This window comes from Sorex fumeus, unplaced genomic scaffold, assembly GCF_029834395.1.
Source record: "Sorex fumeus unplaced genomic scaffold, SorFum_2.1 ptg000021l, whole genome shotgun sequence".
NCBI lineage: Eukaryota > Metazoa > Chordata > Mammalia > Eulipotyphla > Soricidae > Sorex > Sorex fumeus.
This window is the reverse complement of record NW_026606078.1, coordinates 17,371,508-17,389,190: the sequence shown is the minus strand read 5'-3', so window position 1 is coordinate 17,389,190 and position 17,683 is coordinate 17,371,508.

Below are 17,683 nucleotides of genomic sequence, written 5' to 3'. Positions count from 1 at the left end.
CCAAATTAAGTGACCAAAAAACAAGCAACACCAACAAATAGGGGCAATTAATATGATAGGCCAAGGATGAAAGGTTTTAAAAAATTAGTGCTGTGAAATAAATCAGTATTTTGCTATTAAACTTGAATAGAAAAAATAAGCATCAAACATGATCATATAATCTCTATTGAAAGAAGTGTAAATGACTAGTAAACACAAGAGCAATTTTCTTTTTTTTTGAATTTTTGTTTTGTTTTGTTTAGTTTTATTAGTGAAACACCATGAGGTACAGTTTTAGACTTACAAGTTGTTGCGCTTGTGTTTCAGTTATACAGTGATCGAGTACCCATTCCACCACCAGTGACCAATCTCCACTCCCACCAATCCAATTATCCCTCCTACTCCCCATCCCCCATTTCACCTGCCTCTTTGGTAGGGCACTACCTTTTGTTCTCTCTCTCCTTTTGGGTGCTATGGTCTGCAGAAGGGACATTGGGTGGCAATCCTGTTCGGTCCTTAGACTACTTTCAGCAGGCATCTCCCATCCTGGGCAGATCTTCCCAGCACCCTTTATTGGGTGCTCCCTTCTCTATCTCCGCTGCCTTTACCCCTAGACAGTGCAGCTGACCTCTAAGCCATGGAGTGAACAACCTGGTATTTATCACAGCTGTTCTTGTGTGTTAGTTTTTTATTTTGTTCCTTTATGTTACCCAGATGAATGCAACCTTTCTATGTCTGTCCCTCTCTTTCTGACTCATTTCCCAGAGCATAATATTTTCCATGTACTACCACACAAGAGCAATTTTCAAGCTCACTAGTAGACAAAGAGCACAAATTAAAATGAGAAATTAAAATTTCCCCCAAATTACAAATATTGAAAAATCAGGTGCTATCTTTCCCTAGCAAAGATGCTAGAAAATAGATCTTTTCAAGTTATTTTATTGAGTATTAAATCTGTATAATATTTAGGGAATATATAGCTTAAAGCAGTTTTATGTTCATTAAGTCACTGTCACTGTCACTGTCCTCCCGTTGTTCATCGAATTTCTGGAGCGGATCCAGTTAGGTATCGAGTGTGAGACTTTGTTGTAAGTTAGCTTTTGTGTGTGTATATGGAAATTCAGGGATCAAACCCCAAACCTCAGAAATGTGAGGCAAATATTTTACCACCGAGGCATATTTCCAACCACAGTTAATGATTTTGCTTTTGCTTCTATAGTGCGAAGAATAGAAACCAAAATTTCATACATGCAAGCCAAGTTCTTTTGTCCTGAGCTACATATAGGGTCATAAGTAAGTTAGCTTTTAAGAATTGATATTAAGGAAACAATTAGAAAAGTAGACAAATAGATATAAATGTTCACATCAATGTCATCTTAGCTGGAAAACATTACAATTATAAAATCTCAATAAACATTTTATAGTAACATAAATTGTTTATTTAAAAATCATACTTGTATATAGACTAATATAAATGCATAATTGAAAGACTCCAAAGAAATGTATGTCCATTTTAATTGCATGTTTATTGTGGTTCTATTTTCTTCTTTTTTTTCCCTTTATTTTATTTTATTTTTTTTACAGTTGTAAATTTATAATTTTTTGTGCTTTGGTTTCAATTATACAATGATCAGATACCCATCCCTCCACCAGTGCCCATTTTCCGCAAAACTGGTTGTGCAACAACAGTGCTCCTACCCGCAATAGGCAAGGCATTGTTACTGGCTATTCTAAGGAAAATGGACAAGGCCCTGTGCTCGAAGATTGGAGGTAAATGTTGTAGTTCTTACTGTTTGTCATGTGGTGCTCTTGATTTTTGGTTTTCTTTGTATTTGAGAGAGTTTCTGTGTAAATTGAATTGAAAAATAAGAGACTTGGGACAGAGGGATAGTACATTTGGTAAGGCAATGGCCCTGTGCACAGCTGACCTCAGTTTGATCTTTCGTATCACCTATGATCTCTTAAGTATCTTCAGCAGTGATCCCCAGCACAGATCCAGGAGTAATCCCTGAGCACTTCGGTCTATGAGACAGAATCAACGTCCTCCAAACAAAATGTTTTTTTAAAAAAAAATTATATATTTTCAAACTAATAAATGTCATACAGAGCGTAGCATTGTAATGTGTTGTACTCTCAATTTATTCACTTTCATGGAAAAATAAAAGGACGTTAATATGATAGAATAAGAGTATGAATGAAGCACTACTTCAGCATGATATTTGTGCTGAAGTACAGATTCTAGGTTTCATGATTTGAGTCAGAATCTCTGAACCACAAGTGTATTCAGAACCTTGCTGTTCTTAATGGAAGGGAAAGTTAAAGTGGTACCATTACAATAAGAGTTCTGAAACTTCTTAAGAAAATAACAAAATACTAGTTTAAGACATGTATTTTACTTTTATTGTGGTAATTATTGAGGACTGCTGACATAGAACAGTGAAAAATGTGGCATTCCCTGCCACAGAGGCAGAGTGGGATGGGGGTTATGGTGGTGGGAGGAATACTGGGAACCGTGGTGCTGGAGAATGGGCACTGGTGGAGGGATAGGTACTCCATCATTGTATAAATGAAACCAAGCACAATAATTTTAAGTCTACAACTGTCCCTCATGATGTTTAACTAATAAAAATTTAAAAATAAATGAAATAACTAGGGAAAAATGTGGCATTCTTTTGTGTGCTCCTGAAGTTTCATTATATATAACCTAGATGTCCATTTACTATCATACCTTCCAATCTCCATTAGGAGCTCTTATGTTGACTGTGAAAATAACATGCTGTAAAATGAGTGAGGGGAGTAAACATAAACTGAGTTTAGTTAAGTTCTTTTCATAAACTTAAAAATCTCAGTGTATATGAATACCACCTGTCTACGGAGAGTTTTCCTCTTTTTTGACCCCAATTTTTGAATTTTCTTTCCCTTCTCTCAGTTCTACTCACCTTGATAACTCGATTCTGTGATGGGTTGAGCAGACAGAGAGAAGTCGATTCCAGGGGACGAGGCGGGTATTTGGTTATTTGGCGGCTGGACTTCCTTCAGTACCATAAATATTTCTCTAGATGAGTTGCTGTAAGCTTGGGGGGCAGAGCCATTTTGACCTATGTATGACATGGTGTCATAAGACTGTAGGCCAGAAAGGAGAGTTACCAGATTGCCTTGATGATTGTAATACACCTGACTTCGTTCCTGGAAGGGAAGTGACAGGCTTCGTCTCTGATGTGGAACCAGAGGTGGTGTTCTCTCAACAAGAATGGCAGAAAGTGATGGGTACACAGACACCGTGTTGTTGGTATCTAGGATTTTCTCATAGCGAGCTGCAATAGACATGGAAGAGACAGCGGTGTCTTGGTCAAGGACAGTCACAGAAATGTCTCCAATCGAAGACTTCTCTTCAGCACTTCCTGCAATATCCCATTCCAAAACACTCCGGTCGGAAGTAGCTGAGGTGGATATATGACTCTGGTGAAACACACCAGATAGCATTTTTGTGCTGAAATGTTGGTAAAGATAGGCACTACCAATCAGTGGTTGGAAAGAGGTGCCAGAGGCTGAGGGCAAGAGCCAAGTAGAACAACCAGCTGGAGCAGATACACTGGAGTACTTGCAGACACTTCCTAGTACGGAAGCTGCAACATTCACCATGGGAAGGGAAAGCTGCAGAGTATGTGCAGTTCCCAATACAGATGAATTTTGAAAATTTTCTGTAAGGAACAACAGGGTGATGAAAAAAATCTGTGAGACTAATAATCTCCTTCAACGCTGAGAGGAACAATATGAACTTAAATTTCAAGCCATCGAGATGCTTCTAGTACCAACAGTCAACTGAATTTCCAAAATTCCAAGAATTTGGGGTGATTCAAAGATGGGAACCTTTTGGCACTTTGTGTATTTGGTATCGTGCTCCCACAGTGAACACAGAACTGTAGAAGAACCAGGTGATGGTGTCTGTACCTGGATTTCTTGCTTACACATAGTTTCTCCTTACCCTAGAATTGCCTGTAGCTTGCCTCCTATTGACTCCTATGCTATTTCCGAGAATGGAAGCTTTTTCAAACTAGGACGTCTAAGAGAATGGGAAACATTCTCTGGACAAGAAGAAACCTGAGGCCCAGAGATGGCAAAGAGATTTCCTATATTCCAATAATTTTTATTGGGCGGGGCGTGGGGTGGTGTAGAGTTTGGACCAATAACTGACAGTGATCTTGGGTTCGTCCTGGCTCTGCACTCTGGAGTGACCCCTTAGAACATTCTGGAGTGTGCATGCCGTGAAAGAGAATCAATTGGATTGGTTGTGTACAAGGCAAGTGCCTTATCCCCTCCCGTACTATCTCTGTCTGTCCCTTAAGAATTTCCAGGTTACACAAACTAAAGCATGTGTTCTTTTGGCCAGAACCCTGCATGATCACTACAAGGCCAGAAACCGGAAGAAAGATACCTTACATTAATATCAGCATTTGGGGTCTTTACAACTATTACCATTGTAATCATCAGGTTTCCATTTGACTTGTGCCATGAGTACCTGTTACTTTCAGTTCATATACGACTTAATCTTGTTGATGCACTGAAGGTTACCCTCATTTTTGATCCACTTCAAAAATGACTACTTGAGTATTTCCCAAGAAATGTTTTTGGATGGAAAACTTTATTTAAACTCTGTGCCTTACGTTGTTTATCTACAATGTAGTTACTAATAATTCTGAGAATAATAATGCATACATGAATATAATTTTTCTATATCAGGTGATTTATATAGGAGGAAGTGTAAAGAAAACATCATGAAAAATATGTATCACAGAACTGAAAAATAAGTATATAGACATTAATGAAATCTGGTCTCTGTAGCAAGCAGCATAGTACAATAAGTTATGTTAGGAAGACCCAAGAGTAAGCCCTGAACAAACAGTCCATGTGATTCCAAACAAAACCAAATAAAACAGTACAATAAGGTTATTAATAAATTGTTCCACATATACAATATGAAGACAGTATTCTATTTTTAGAAAAAACTGCTAACCAAAAAATGGAATAGAAGGTGATTTTTAAGTGCACACTTTACCACTCGATTAAAGAGAAAGGATTTACCAGTAACTACATAACAAAAAGAAAATTGGAGTAAACGAGATTGTATTTCATAGACAAGAATAGTTTTAAATGAGTAAAATACAGAAAGAAACTTCGAAAGTACAAAAAATTATTCTCATCAGTACATTTGAATATTAACCAGAAAACAACACGTGTTAAACATAGCATAGGATTTCACTTGATCACACAAGAAACAGAAAAGTCCATTTAAAAAGTGATCACAAAATATTGCAAATTTACTTTCAACCCTTACATTAGAATTATATTTATCAACCAGGAAAACGTTCTTCTCAATGTTTAATAAATGAGCACTAAAATCCAATAAATTATCTTTAATGTAGGAAAAGTCAAAATTCACAAATATGACAAAAATGTGTAATTAGACATGTGAGGCTTGATTTTTCTATTTCCTCTTAGGATCTAAAAACAGATGTTGACTATTATCAAAATACTCTGATGTTAGGAAGAAAAAATCACATGAAATAATATTTGTAAAGATGACAAGCAGCTTTAACCTGGAACCTACTTACCACACAAATGAATCAAATCTCCTGATTCAAGTTAGAATATACCATTTTTTTTTATTTTAACAGACAGTGCGTACATGTACTTAAAAACCAGAACGTAATAATAACATTGAAGATTCTGTGTCTTCCACCGCCCTAGATCAGCACTATTATCTGTTCATGGGAAGCATCATTTCTGAAGCATTTTTATACTCAAATTGTCAAGTACCAAGTACTGTGTTCTAAGACATAATAAGGAAAAAAGCCAGCAAGGATGGCTTTCTGAGAAACTGCTTTTCCTACTGGTACCCTATTCAAGGCATAGTATCCTTTCTAGTCCGGGCATTTATTGAAGTAAATTGCTTGGACTTGCTCTCAGTGTATTTATCTCAGCATATTTAATATATATTCTTTCTTTTTTGATTTTAAATCTTTGGTTCTCTTCAACATTCTTTTCAAACGTTTTCCCCTTCCTTGATACTTGACATCCCTATTCTTTCTTTCTTTCTTTCTTTCTTTCTTTCTTTCTTTCTTTCATTCCAATTTTATTGTCCCTCATATCGTCTTGGTTTCGATAGGTCAATGTTTGATGAAAGTAATCCCAAATTTTCTTACCTTTGAGGGCTTGCCTCCCTACCGCTCAGCACTCCACACCTTCCCCATGCCCCATATTTTCTTATTACCTGGTTTAAATAGAAAACTCAAAGGTTAATGATTATTACTTTGTAATAACACTATATTTAAAATACTGAAGTATAAATACAAGTGGAGAGACCATTACAGAGAACTCGTGCGAGTATATATTGACATATATTGAGTATATATGTTTTCCACAGCATCTCTATTTTCTGTTTCTGTAAAAATATTGTCTCTGATTTACTTGTTTTCAATGGATATCATGTAAAATTCACTATGAAAAGGAAAAAGAAACACAGAGAATCAACACTCAGATATATGTGTGTGTGTGTGAATGTGTGTATTGAAACTCCTAAGTATGTCTAAAATATAATGTAATCAATGAGGAAAAACACTTTGTATGTGAGAGAAAGTAAGCCAATGTTTAAAATCATACAGCAAATGTCAAAGTCAAGCTCAAATGAGGCTTATAAAATTCTACTTGAATACTTTCTTTCATTACTACGTGCTGTTTTTACTTGACTGCTAAGTTTAAGGATAATAAATCCTTACCTGACATGGTCAGAGAAGAGGAAATACCGATAAAAGGTAGACGAGAAGAGGAGACGGTACGAGAGTACGTCTGAACACTGAAGCGGCTTAAGACCACAAGTGTTCAGTACAGACGACTGCTCACTGGTGATAGGTTATTGGTCACTCGTCACTTGCCATGATGATTCACATTTGTTTACAAACAACTGCATGGGACCCCCAAGATTCTACCAGTTGGTGGTTGGTTTGGTGAAAGAATAATGTCATAAAGTAGGCAGTTGAAAGGCAGAGGCTAGCCAATCAGGAGTTCAGAATCCCAAGAAGACCACCGGATTGGATAGAGAACGGGGTAGAATGAAGCATGCTAGGGAGATGGAATCCTACAAGAGAGTTATAACAGTTTCATCTTCCTCAGACTCTTGTGTTAGAAAAATACTCCCATTATACTCAAGAGCTTACATATCTCATTAACAAATCAAGAAATTTACAAAATAATCGTTTATATTTCACTGTTAAAGAAACACCATTTGGTATTACTAGTATATTTTAGATAACATTCACAGCACAGAGGGCAGGGCATTTGCCTTGCAAGAGGCCAACCCTGATTCCGATTCCTCTGTCCGGCAAGCTACCCAGAGTATCTTGTCCACATAGCAAAAGCCTGGCAAGCTACCCATGACCTATTCGATAGGCGAAAACCAGTGACAACAAGTCTCACAATTTGTTGTAAGATGTTACTGGTTCCCGCTTGAGCAAATGGATGAACCGCGGGAGGACAGTGCTACAGTGCTATGATTGAAAAAAATGGTGGTTTCTTTCAATATGACAACACTTACTAGGATAAGTTGTAGATGAATCCAGATGTGTTAAAACGTAAATAAAATGAGAAGAAATAGCAAATGCACAGGTATCTTATTTGTTCAAAACAAACAGTTGTTCTCAGTTTAAAACTGTCGAAGATAAAGAAAAACATATGCTCATTTGTCTCAAAATTTTACAATCTGAAAGAAAACGACAAAAACCAAATTAAGTGATCAAAACACAAGCAAAACCAACAAATACTGGCAATTAATATGGTAGGCCAAGGATGAATGATTTTAATAAATTAGTGCTGTGAAATAAATCAGTATTTAGCTATTAAACTTGAATAGAAAAAATAAACATAAACCATGATCATATAATCTCTATTGAAAGAAGTGTAAATGACTAGTAAACACAAGAGCAATTTTCTTTTTTTTTAATTTTTGTTTTGTTTTGTTTTATTAGTGAAAAACAATGAGGTACGGTAATAGACTTACAAGTTGTTGTGCTTGTGTTTCAGTTATACAGTGATCAAGTACCCATCAACACCACCAGTGCCCAATCTCCAGTCCCACCAATCCCAGTATCCCACCCACCCCCCATCCCCCATCCCAGCCTGCCTCTTTGGTAGGGCACTCCCTTTTGTTCTATCTCTCCCTTCGGGTGCTGTGGTCTGCAGAAGAGACATTGGGTGGCAATCCTGTTTGGTCCTTAGACTACTTTCAGCAGGCATCTCCCATCCTGGGCAGATCTTCCCAGCACCCTTTATTGGGTGCTCCCTTCTCTATCTGCGCTGCCTTTACCCCTAGACATTGCAGCTTGCCTCTAAGCTATGGAGTGAATAACCTGTTATTTATCACAGCTGTTCTTGGGTGTTAGACTCTTATTTTGTTCCTTTATGTTACCCAGATGAATGCAATCTTTCTAAGTCTGTCCCTCTCTTTAAGACTCATTTCCCATAGCATACTATTTTCCATATAGTACCACACAAGAGCAATTTTCAAGCTCACTAGTAGACAAAGAGAACAAATTAAAATGAGAAATTAAAATTTCCCCCCAAATTACAAATATTGAAAAATCAGGTGCTATATTTCCCTTGCAAAGATGCTAGAAAATAGGCCTTTTAAAGTTATTTTATTGAGAATTAAATCTGTATAATAGTTAGGCAATATATAGTTTAAACCACTATACGATCACGGCGAGCTATAGCACAGTGGGTAGGGCATTCGCCTTACAAGTGGCCAACATGGCCGACCCGAGTTCGATTCCTCCGCCCCTCTCAGAGAGCCCGGCAAGCTACCGAGAGTATTGGATATGCCAGACACAGTAACAACAAAGTCTCCAATGGAGACGTTACTGGGCCCGCTCGAGCAAATCGACGATCAACGGGAGGGCCTTTACTTTTACTTTTACTATATAGTTTAAAGCAGTTTAAAGTTCTTTAAGTCACTGTCACTGTCACTGTCCTCCCGTTGTTTATCGATTTTCTAGAGCGGGCCCAGTAATGTCTCCAGTGTGAGACTTTGTTGTAAGTTAGCTTTTGTGTGTGTAGATGGAAATTCAGGGATCAAACCCATAACCTCAGAAATGTGAGGCAAAATTTTACCACCGAGGCATATTTCCAATCACAGTTAATGATTTTGCTGTTGTTTCTGTAGTGCGAAGAATAGAAACCAAAGTTTCATACGTGCAAGCCAAGTTCTTTTGTCCTGAGCTACATATCACGTCACAAGTAAGTTAGCTTTTAAGAATTGATCTTAAGTAAACAATTACAAAAGTAGACAAATAGATATAGAGTTCACATCAGTGTTATCTTCGCATTAAAACATTACAATTATAAAATCTCAATAAACATTTTATAGTAACTGAAATTGCTTATTTAAAAATCATACTTATATATAGACAAATATAAATACATAATTGAAAGATTCCAAAAAATGTACCTCCATTTTACTTATATGTTTATTGTGGTTCTATTTTCTTCTTAATATAGTTATCCCATGAACAATACAAATTTGGACTTATGTGAGGTTTTTTTTCTTTTTTCTTTTTTTTTTTTTTTTTTTTTCCCCCTTTATTTTATTTAAAGTTGTAGATTTACAATTTTTTGTGCTTTGGTTTCAATTATACAATGATCAGATACCCATCCCTCCACCAGTGCCCATTTTCCACCACCATGGATAATATCCCTCCCACCCCCATCCCCCCATCCCCCCCCGTCTCTGTGGCAGGGCAATCCCCTGTGTTCTCTCTCTCCTTTTGGGTGTTGTGGTCTGCAAAAGAGGCATTGAGTGGCAAACATGTTCAGTCCATAGTCTACTTTCGACATGCATCTCCCCTCCTGGGAGGATCCTCCAAACATCCTTTATTTGGTGCTCCCTTCTCTATCTGAATAGCCCTTTCCTCTAGGATACCCGGCTGGCCTCTAAGTTATGGAGTAATCCTCCTGGTGCTGATCTCAGCTATTCTTGGGTATTAATCTCATACTTTGTTACTTTATATCCCCCAGATGAATGCAATCTTTCTATGTCTATCCCTCTCTTTCTGACTCATGTCGCTTAGCATGATACTTTCCATATTGTTCCTTATGTGAGGTTTTTTTTCAATAATTATATTTTGAAAATTTTTATACATTGGTATGGATGTGAAATAATTAAAGATGATCAATATATCCTAAAATTATAAAAAAATCTAAGAAAAAGTATGCCATGCATATATAAAATATATGCAGATAGTTTATTTGATTGGACCCCAGACTTAGTATAGTAGTTAAAGCACTTACCATGCACACAGTCAACCAAAATTAATGGCTGGCACCACCAGGAATGACCCTTGAGCACAGAGTCTGAAGTCCCAAGCACCACATACTATGGCCCAAATACCCCACAAAAGTAGAATTATAAATTATCACTTACTACCATAAAATACAAATTTATTATAAAGTCTATTATAAAATTCATTATAAGTTTTTAAATTTATCAAAATTCACAGATTGACAGGCCACACATATCACTACTTGCAGACACTGGAATTAAATACTATTAGAAAACCATCTTCTTGGTCAATAGCAGACTATCTATTAAATTTGGGGGTTTTCAAACGTTATAGAGGAGTTAGCACCCTTAAGATCTGTGTTACTCAAGAATCAGTTATATGTATTTCTTTTCTATTCTTACTTTTATGTGGGGAGGGGAGCGCACCCAGATGAGCTCTGGGCTCACTTCTGACTCTGTATCCAGAGATCACCCCTGGTGGGCTCAGGGTTCTGGGAATTGAACTCAGGTTAGCTTCATACAAGGTAAACACCCTCTACATGCTGCACTAGCTCTTTGGCCTATATGTTTCTTTTAGAAAATTACGTGTGAATAAAGCATTTTTAATAATTAAAAATCATTTCTAATAAAAAGTTTAATTAAAAAGTTCCATGCAGGCAAATACTGTTTTAATTATTAAAGTAAATTTAAAATTAGAATAAAACTTGATAAAGCATAGAAACCTAGCATGCAATAGGTGGTATATATCTTATTTGCAAATTGGTAACTGTAACACATTGTCCTTTGCCATTTCAAGGATGAGAGGAATTCATAGAGTAGATTTGTTCACTCAAAATGCTATATTGTCTCCTGGATGCTTATTTAAAAATACTTGCCAAAGTGCCTGTTTCTCAACGTTTTTAATACTATAGTCCTTTTTCCTATTGTTAGATCTTTCTCTTGTTTTATTTTTACATTAGGTTCCATTTTTTTTATTTTTAATTTTTAAATTTATATTAGCGAGTCACCATGAGGTATAGTTGTAGACTTTGAAATTTTTCTGCTTGGGTTTCAATTATACAATGATCAAATACCCATCCCTCCACCAGTGCCCATTTCCCACCACCACGGATCCCAGTATCCCTCCCACTCCCCATCCCCTCATCCCACCCTGACTCTGTGGCAGGGCATTCGCCTTTGTTCTCTCTCTCCTTTTAGGTGTTGTGGTTTGCAAAAGAGGCATTGATTGACAATCATGTTTGGTCTATAGTCTATGTTCAGCATGCTCTCCCATCCTGGGAGGATCCTCCCAACCCCCTTTATTTGGTGCTCCATTCTCTATCCGAGCTGCCTTTTCTGCTAGCTAAGGTGGGAGGAGTTGGTGCTGGAATATACTAAAAGGTATTTATGATTCAAGGATTCACACCCAGAGGTCTTATTGCAAAATTATGAAAATATATATAACTATGTCACAATACCCACAACCATGTATGGTGAGACTCTAAATTAGATACCAATTATTTATTAACACAGATGTATTCATATGCCTATAATATGCTCTAGTAATATCAAGGGAAATAATTCTTAGCACTGACATTCTTGGAAACTTAAGTAGTTATCAGGTTTTTATGATTAAGTTGTTATGATTTCATAGGCAGTGTTTGTTTCCTGAACCAACCTTTAATGTCTTTTAAAGACCAAATACAGGAATATAAATTCATTTGTAATTTAATATAAAATAAGCTGAATTTCCATGTTAAATAGAGATGGATGTCTTTTTCAATAGACTATTTGGGACACTGTCCTTTACTTGTTTTATTAGGAACTAAATGTGGTACCCCAAAATCTCTAATTCCATCCCTAGTCCTCGCTACTCTACTTCTACCAATCAAAACAAACTTCACTTTAGACCTAGTTTTCAGTAATCTCAACTAAATATTATAGTAAATAATACATCTGATAAAATGATTCTGTTATCCAGCAGTTGTTTAAGATGCTTACACAAGTGAACAGAATATTGAGAAAGAAATGAACACTCCAAATTGTCGTTGAAGAAAGCAAAGAATACATGTTGTAATAGACAATATAAAAGAAAGAAAATTAAAGTAAACTCCTTGGTAAGTTCTGGTAGTCTTGGAACCATGTTGCCCATGGGGTAATCAGCTAGCTAAAAGTCTTCCTTCACGTGGACGTTCCTTGTTCACATCCCTGATATCGGTCTTTTCCTCCTCAGATCCCATTCCCAGTAAATCATGTGCTCACTAGATCTTGTTGTTTCAAGCTTTGTTTTTGCTAAATTTCAAGTCCCTCCTTTTGCACTTATTGTCTCTTTTCCCATCATTTCAGACTTTTCTCCCAGCATTTTTTCCTCAGTGAATACAACTTTCCTTCAGGGGAGTTGAAGCTTGTTAGTTTTGAGAGTTTATTGGGAGCATTTTCCTCTAGCCATACATGAAAGGTAGCAAAACACTTTTCAAGTTTTTCTCTTCCCTGCCAGTGAACTACCCTATCCGAGGAAAATTTGTTAGCAGTTTAGTCTCAGTTCTGTCAGAAACTGCATTCGTGTTCCTCCATTTCCACCAAAGTAGTTACTGGTACCAAGCAGACTTAGTGAAATATATGTTCCTGTTAACCCACTTGCACTTGGGATCCATGTGAACACCTTCCACCTGGCTTTTATGAACCGTGGTTATCCAGTTTGCTTTTCCGGTGGCATTCTCTTTCTCACTATTTCTCTCCACAGGTAAGTGATGTGAAAATACCATCTTTAGTAAATGGTATGATTGAAAGTTCCAGAAGGAATGCCAGCCCTTTCAGCTCTCTCGGTCTTATATGTAACCTGTTCTTTGGAACCTATCTTATTTTCATATTTTTGTTTTGCTTATCATTTCCAAAGAACATGTTAACGTAATTAAAACACATCTACCAACTCTCCTATAATGATCACCAGCTGTCCAGTTCCCTACCATTCACGATTTCCTTTCCATCCATCCATCCATCCATCAGCCCATGAACTCTCCTAAAACCATCGCTTTCCACCACCACCATCTAGGCTCAAGGTCAAGCAGTACCAACCGCTTTGGGAGTGGTGCCCTAATGCGCATGTCTTAGTCCAGTACATCCTGCAATACAGCCCCAAAGCCATTGATAACGTTGGTTCTTGTGTGAGCTACAGTTAATAGCGATGTTTAGAGAAGGCTACAGGCACCAGAGACCAAGGAACACCACAGAGAAGCCCCTCAAGGTAATATAACTTGAGCTCGCCCCGCCAGAAATGTCCAGATGTCGTTACCTGAAAGCAGGGTTGGCCACCGTGGGGAGTTTACAAATCCAAAGACTTACAGAGGCAATGGACCTCATTGTTGAAACTAGCTAGTAAATTGTCACCGTGAAATCGACTCTGAATATTGTTGGGAATAAGTGAAATGGTGCAGCTAGGGGTGCTGAACAGAGGGCCCGAGGACATAGTGTCTTATCTTTACATTTCCCAGGCGCTTATCTTGGGGATTCATGCTGCAACTGTTCTCTTGGCTTGGACCCTGTTAAGAGTCATCCTTGAATGACTCTGATGGCGTTGACCACTCCTCTGGAAGGTTCATTCCCCAGTTTATTTGTTCGCATCCCCCAGCCATCATTTATGGATAGACCACCCAAACCTTTTAGAGATGTGTCTCAAATTTCGTTATTTTCCAAAGGTGGCCATGAGGCATAAACACAGCCTCCATGAAAGAATTTTAACTTTCTTCCGGTCACCTTAGACTCATCTGCCTTCTTTAGACTATTTCAAATTCATTCTTTTAATCCAAACCCCCAGACCATGCCATTTCTCCCATTTTTTTTTGGAGGACATCAGGGATGGGGCATACTTGACTGTGCTCTGGTCTTACTCCTGGCTCTGTGCTCAAGTTTCACGTCTGCTGGGTCTCTGGGGACCCTAAAGGATTGCAAGAATTGAACTGGGTCCTTCTTGCTTGCAGAACAAATGCCCTGTCAGCTATACTCTTCCTCTGACTCTACCGCAATCTTCATCAGGCCCATGCAATTTCTCCTCTGATGGGCTTTGTAACCCTGGACCATGTTTATCTTTCTTAGAGTCTTGTCTATTCTCCTTTGTCCTCTTTATAACTTCTCATTCTTTCCCATGACATCCTTCAACCACCAGCCTCTCCGAAAAACAACCACATCATCTCAAACTTCAGAACTTTTTTTTAATCATTATTTTTATTAGTGAAGAACCATGGGGTATAGTTGTAGATTTAAAAATCTTTGCGCTTGGGTTTCGGTCATACAATGATCAAATACCATCCCTCCACCAATGCCAATTTTCCACCACCATGGATAATATCCCCCGCCATCCACCCCCTCCCACCCTGCCTCTGTGGCGGTGCATTCCCTTTTAGAACTTTTTTTAACAACCAATGAACTACGATGCATCTCTTCAATTTGTTAAAAATATATTAGAATAAATAAAATGTGTATGGCATTTCAGTGTTTTTCTGAGGTAACCATCTTGTACATAATCTGGAACCTACCATTCCAGCTATTGGTCACTTGTCACTTGTCATGATGATTCAACTTTGTTTACAAACAAATGCATGGGGACCCCAAGATTCTACCAGTTGTTGGTTGGTTGGGTGGGAGAATGATGTCATAAAGTAGGCAGTTGAAAGGTAGAGAATAGCAAATCAGGAGGTCAGATTCCCAAGAAGACTGGATTGGATAGAGAGAGAGGTAGAATGAAGCAGAATAGGGACATGGAATCCTACAAGACAGTTATAACAGTTTCACCTTCGTCAGACTCTTATGTTAGAAAAATACTCCCATTATACTCAAGAGCTCACATATTTCATTAATAAATCAAGAAAATTACTAAATAATCATTTATATTGCACTGTTCACCAACATCATTAGGTCATATTATTAGTATATTTTATATAACGTTTACAGCACAGTGGGTAGGGCATTTGCCTTGCAGGAGGCCAACCCAAAGTTTCATACATGCAAGCCAAGTTTTTTAGCCCTGAGCCACACACCCAGTCATCAGTAAGTTAGCTTTAAATACTGATCTTAAGTAAACAATCAGAAAATTAGACAAATAGATATAAATGTTCACATAAATATAGACTTAGCAGTACAACATTACAATTATAAAAAACTCAAAAATTTTATAGTCACTGAAATTTATATTTTAAGAATTTTACTTGTATATATGCTAGTATAAATACATAATTGAAAGACTCCAAAGAAATGTACCTTCATTTTACTTGTATGTTTCTTGTGGTTCTATTTCTTCTTAATATAGTTATCCCACGAACAACACAAATTTGAACGTCTATATGATTTTTTTTCAATAATTATATTTTGAAACATTTTTGGACATTGGTATTGATGTGGAATAATTAAAGATGATCAATATATCCTAGAAAAATCAAAAATCTAAGAAAAGTTATGCCATGCATGAATAAAATATATGCAAATAATTTATGATTGGACCCCAGATTTAGTATAGGGGTTAAAGAACGTACCTTGCACACAGTCAACTCAAATTAATGGCTGGCAGCACCAGGAATGACCCTTGAGCACAGAGTCTGAAGTCCCAAGCACCACATACTATGGCCCAAATAACCCACAAAGTAGAGATATAATTTATCACTTATTAAACATAAAATACAAAATGTATTATAAAGTCTATTATAAAATCCATTATAATTTTTTTAAATGTATCAAATTTACAGATTTACAGACCACACATAGCACCACTTGCAGACAATGTAAGTAAATACAAATAATAAACCATCTTCTTGGTTAATAGCAGACTATTAAATTTGGGGGTTTTCAAAAGTTATATAGGAGTTAGCACCCTTAATCTCTATGTTACTCAAGAATCAGTTATATGTTTTCTTTTCTTTTTTTTCTTTTATGTGGGGAGGTAGTGCACCTAGATGTGCTCTGGGGTCACTTCTTAATCTGTATCCAAAGATCACAACTGGCAGGCTCAGGGTTCTGGGGACTGAACTCAGGTTAGCTGCTACAAGGTAAACACCCTCTACACACTGCACTAGCTCTTTGGCCTCAATATTTCTTTTAAAAAAAGAATTTAAAACCTTGATGAATAAGAAACTGTCAAAGACATCATTGCTCCAAAGTTTCCAGAACTGAAGAAAACTTGTGACCACATTCAGGAGGCCAGAAGGGTACCAGCTAGAAGAAATCCGAATAAAAATACCCCAAGACACATTCTGATCAAAATGACCAAAACCTTAGACAGAGACAAAATTCTGAATGCAGCAAGATCGAAGAAAGAAATGTCTTACAAAGGAGCATCATTAAAATTCACAGCTGATTTTTCTGATGAAACCCTCATGGCCCGCAAGTAGTGGTGGGACATAGTGAAAAAACTCAGTGAAATAAATGCCTCCCCAAAAATACTTTACCCAGCGATACTCTCATTCATAATAGAAGGAACAACACACAGTTTCACAGACAAACAACTGCTCAGGAACATCATGGTTACAAAACAACCATGGTTAACAAGAACAACTAAAACCATGGTTACAAGAACAACTAAATGGGCTACTTTAAGGCAAGACAGGCCCTTCAAATACACCAAATTTCAACAGAACAAAGGGACAAAATCCCATAACAATAATCTCTCTCAATGTCAATGGGCTAAACGCACCAATTAAAAGACATAGAGTGGCAGGATGGATTAGAAAATTGAAACCAACATTCTGCTGCCTGCAAGAAACACATCTCAATAGTCAAAGCAAACACAGACTCACAGTCAAAGGCTGGAAAACAATCCTTCAGGCAAACAGCTCCCGTAGAAAAGCTGGGGTAGCCATCCTAATATCAGACCACATCGATTTCAGAGTGAAAAATGCCAGAAGAGACAGTGAAGGTCATTTCTTATTGATCAAAGGATCTGTACAACAGGAAGAATTTACAATAATAAATGTATATGCACCAAATGAGAGACCAGCAAAGTACTTAAAACACCTTCTCATAGATTTGGAAAAAGACATCAATAGCAACACAATAGTAGTGGGAGACTTCAACACCGCTTTGTCACCTCTTGCTAGATCAACCAGACTCAAGCTTAGCAAGGACATACTTCATCTGAGGGAAACAATGGAAGAAAGGGACTTACTAGATATATACAGGACACTTAATCCACAAAAAGCTGAAGGAAAATTCTCCAAGATAGACCACATGCTGAGCCACAAAACATGCATCCATAAAATTAAGAAGAGAGAGATTGTGTCAACAATCTTCTCAGACCATAATGCGTTGAAATTAGAAGTAAATCACACACAAAAACAGAAAACTAAATCAAATACCTGGAAATTAAACAGTGCTCTATTGAACAACGAGTGGCTTAGACAGGAAATCATA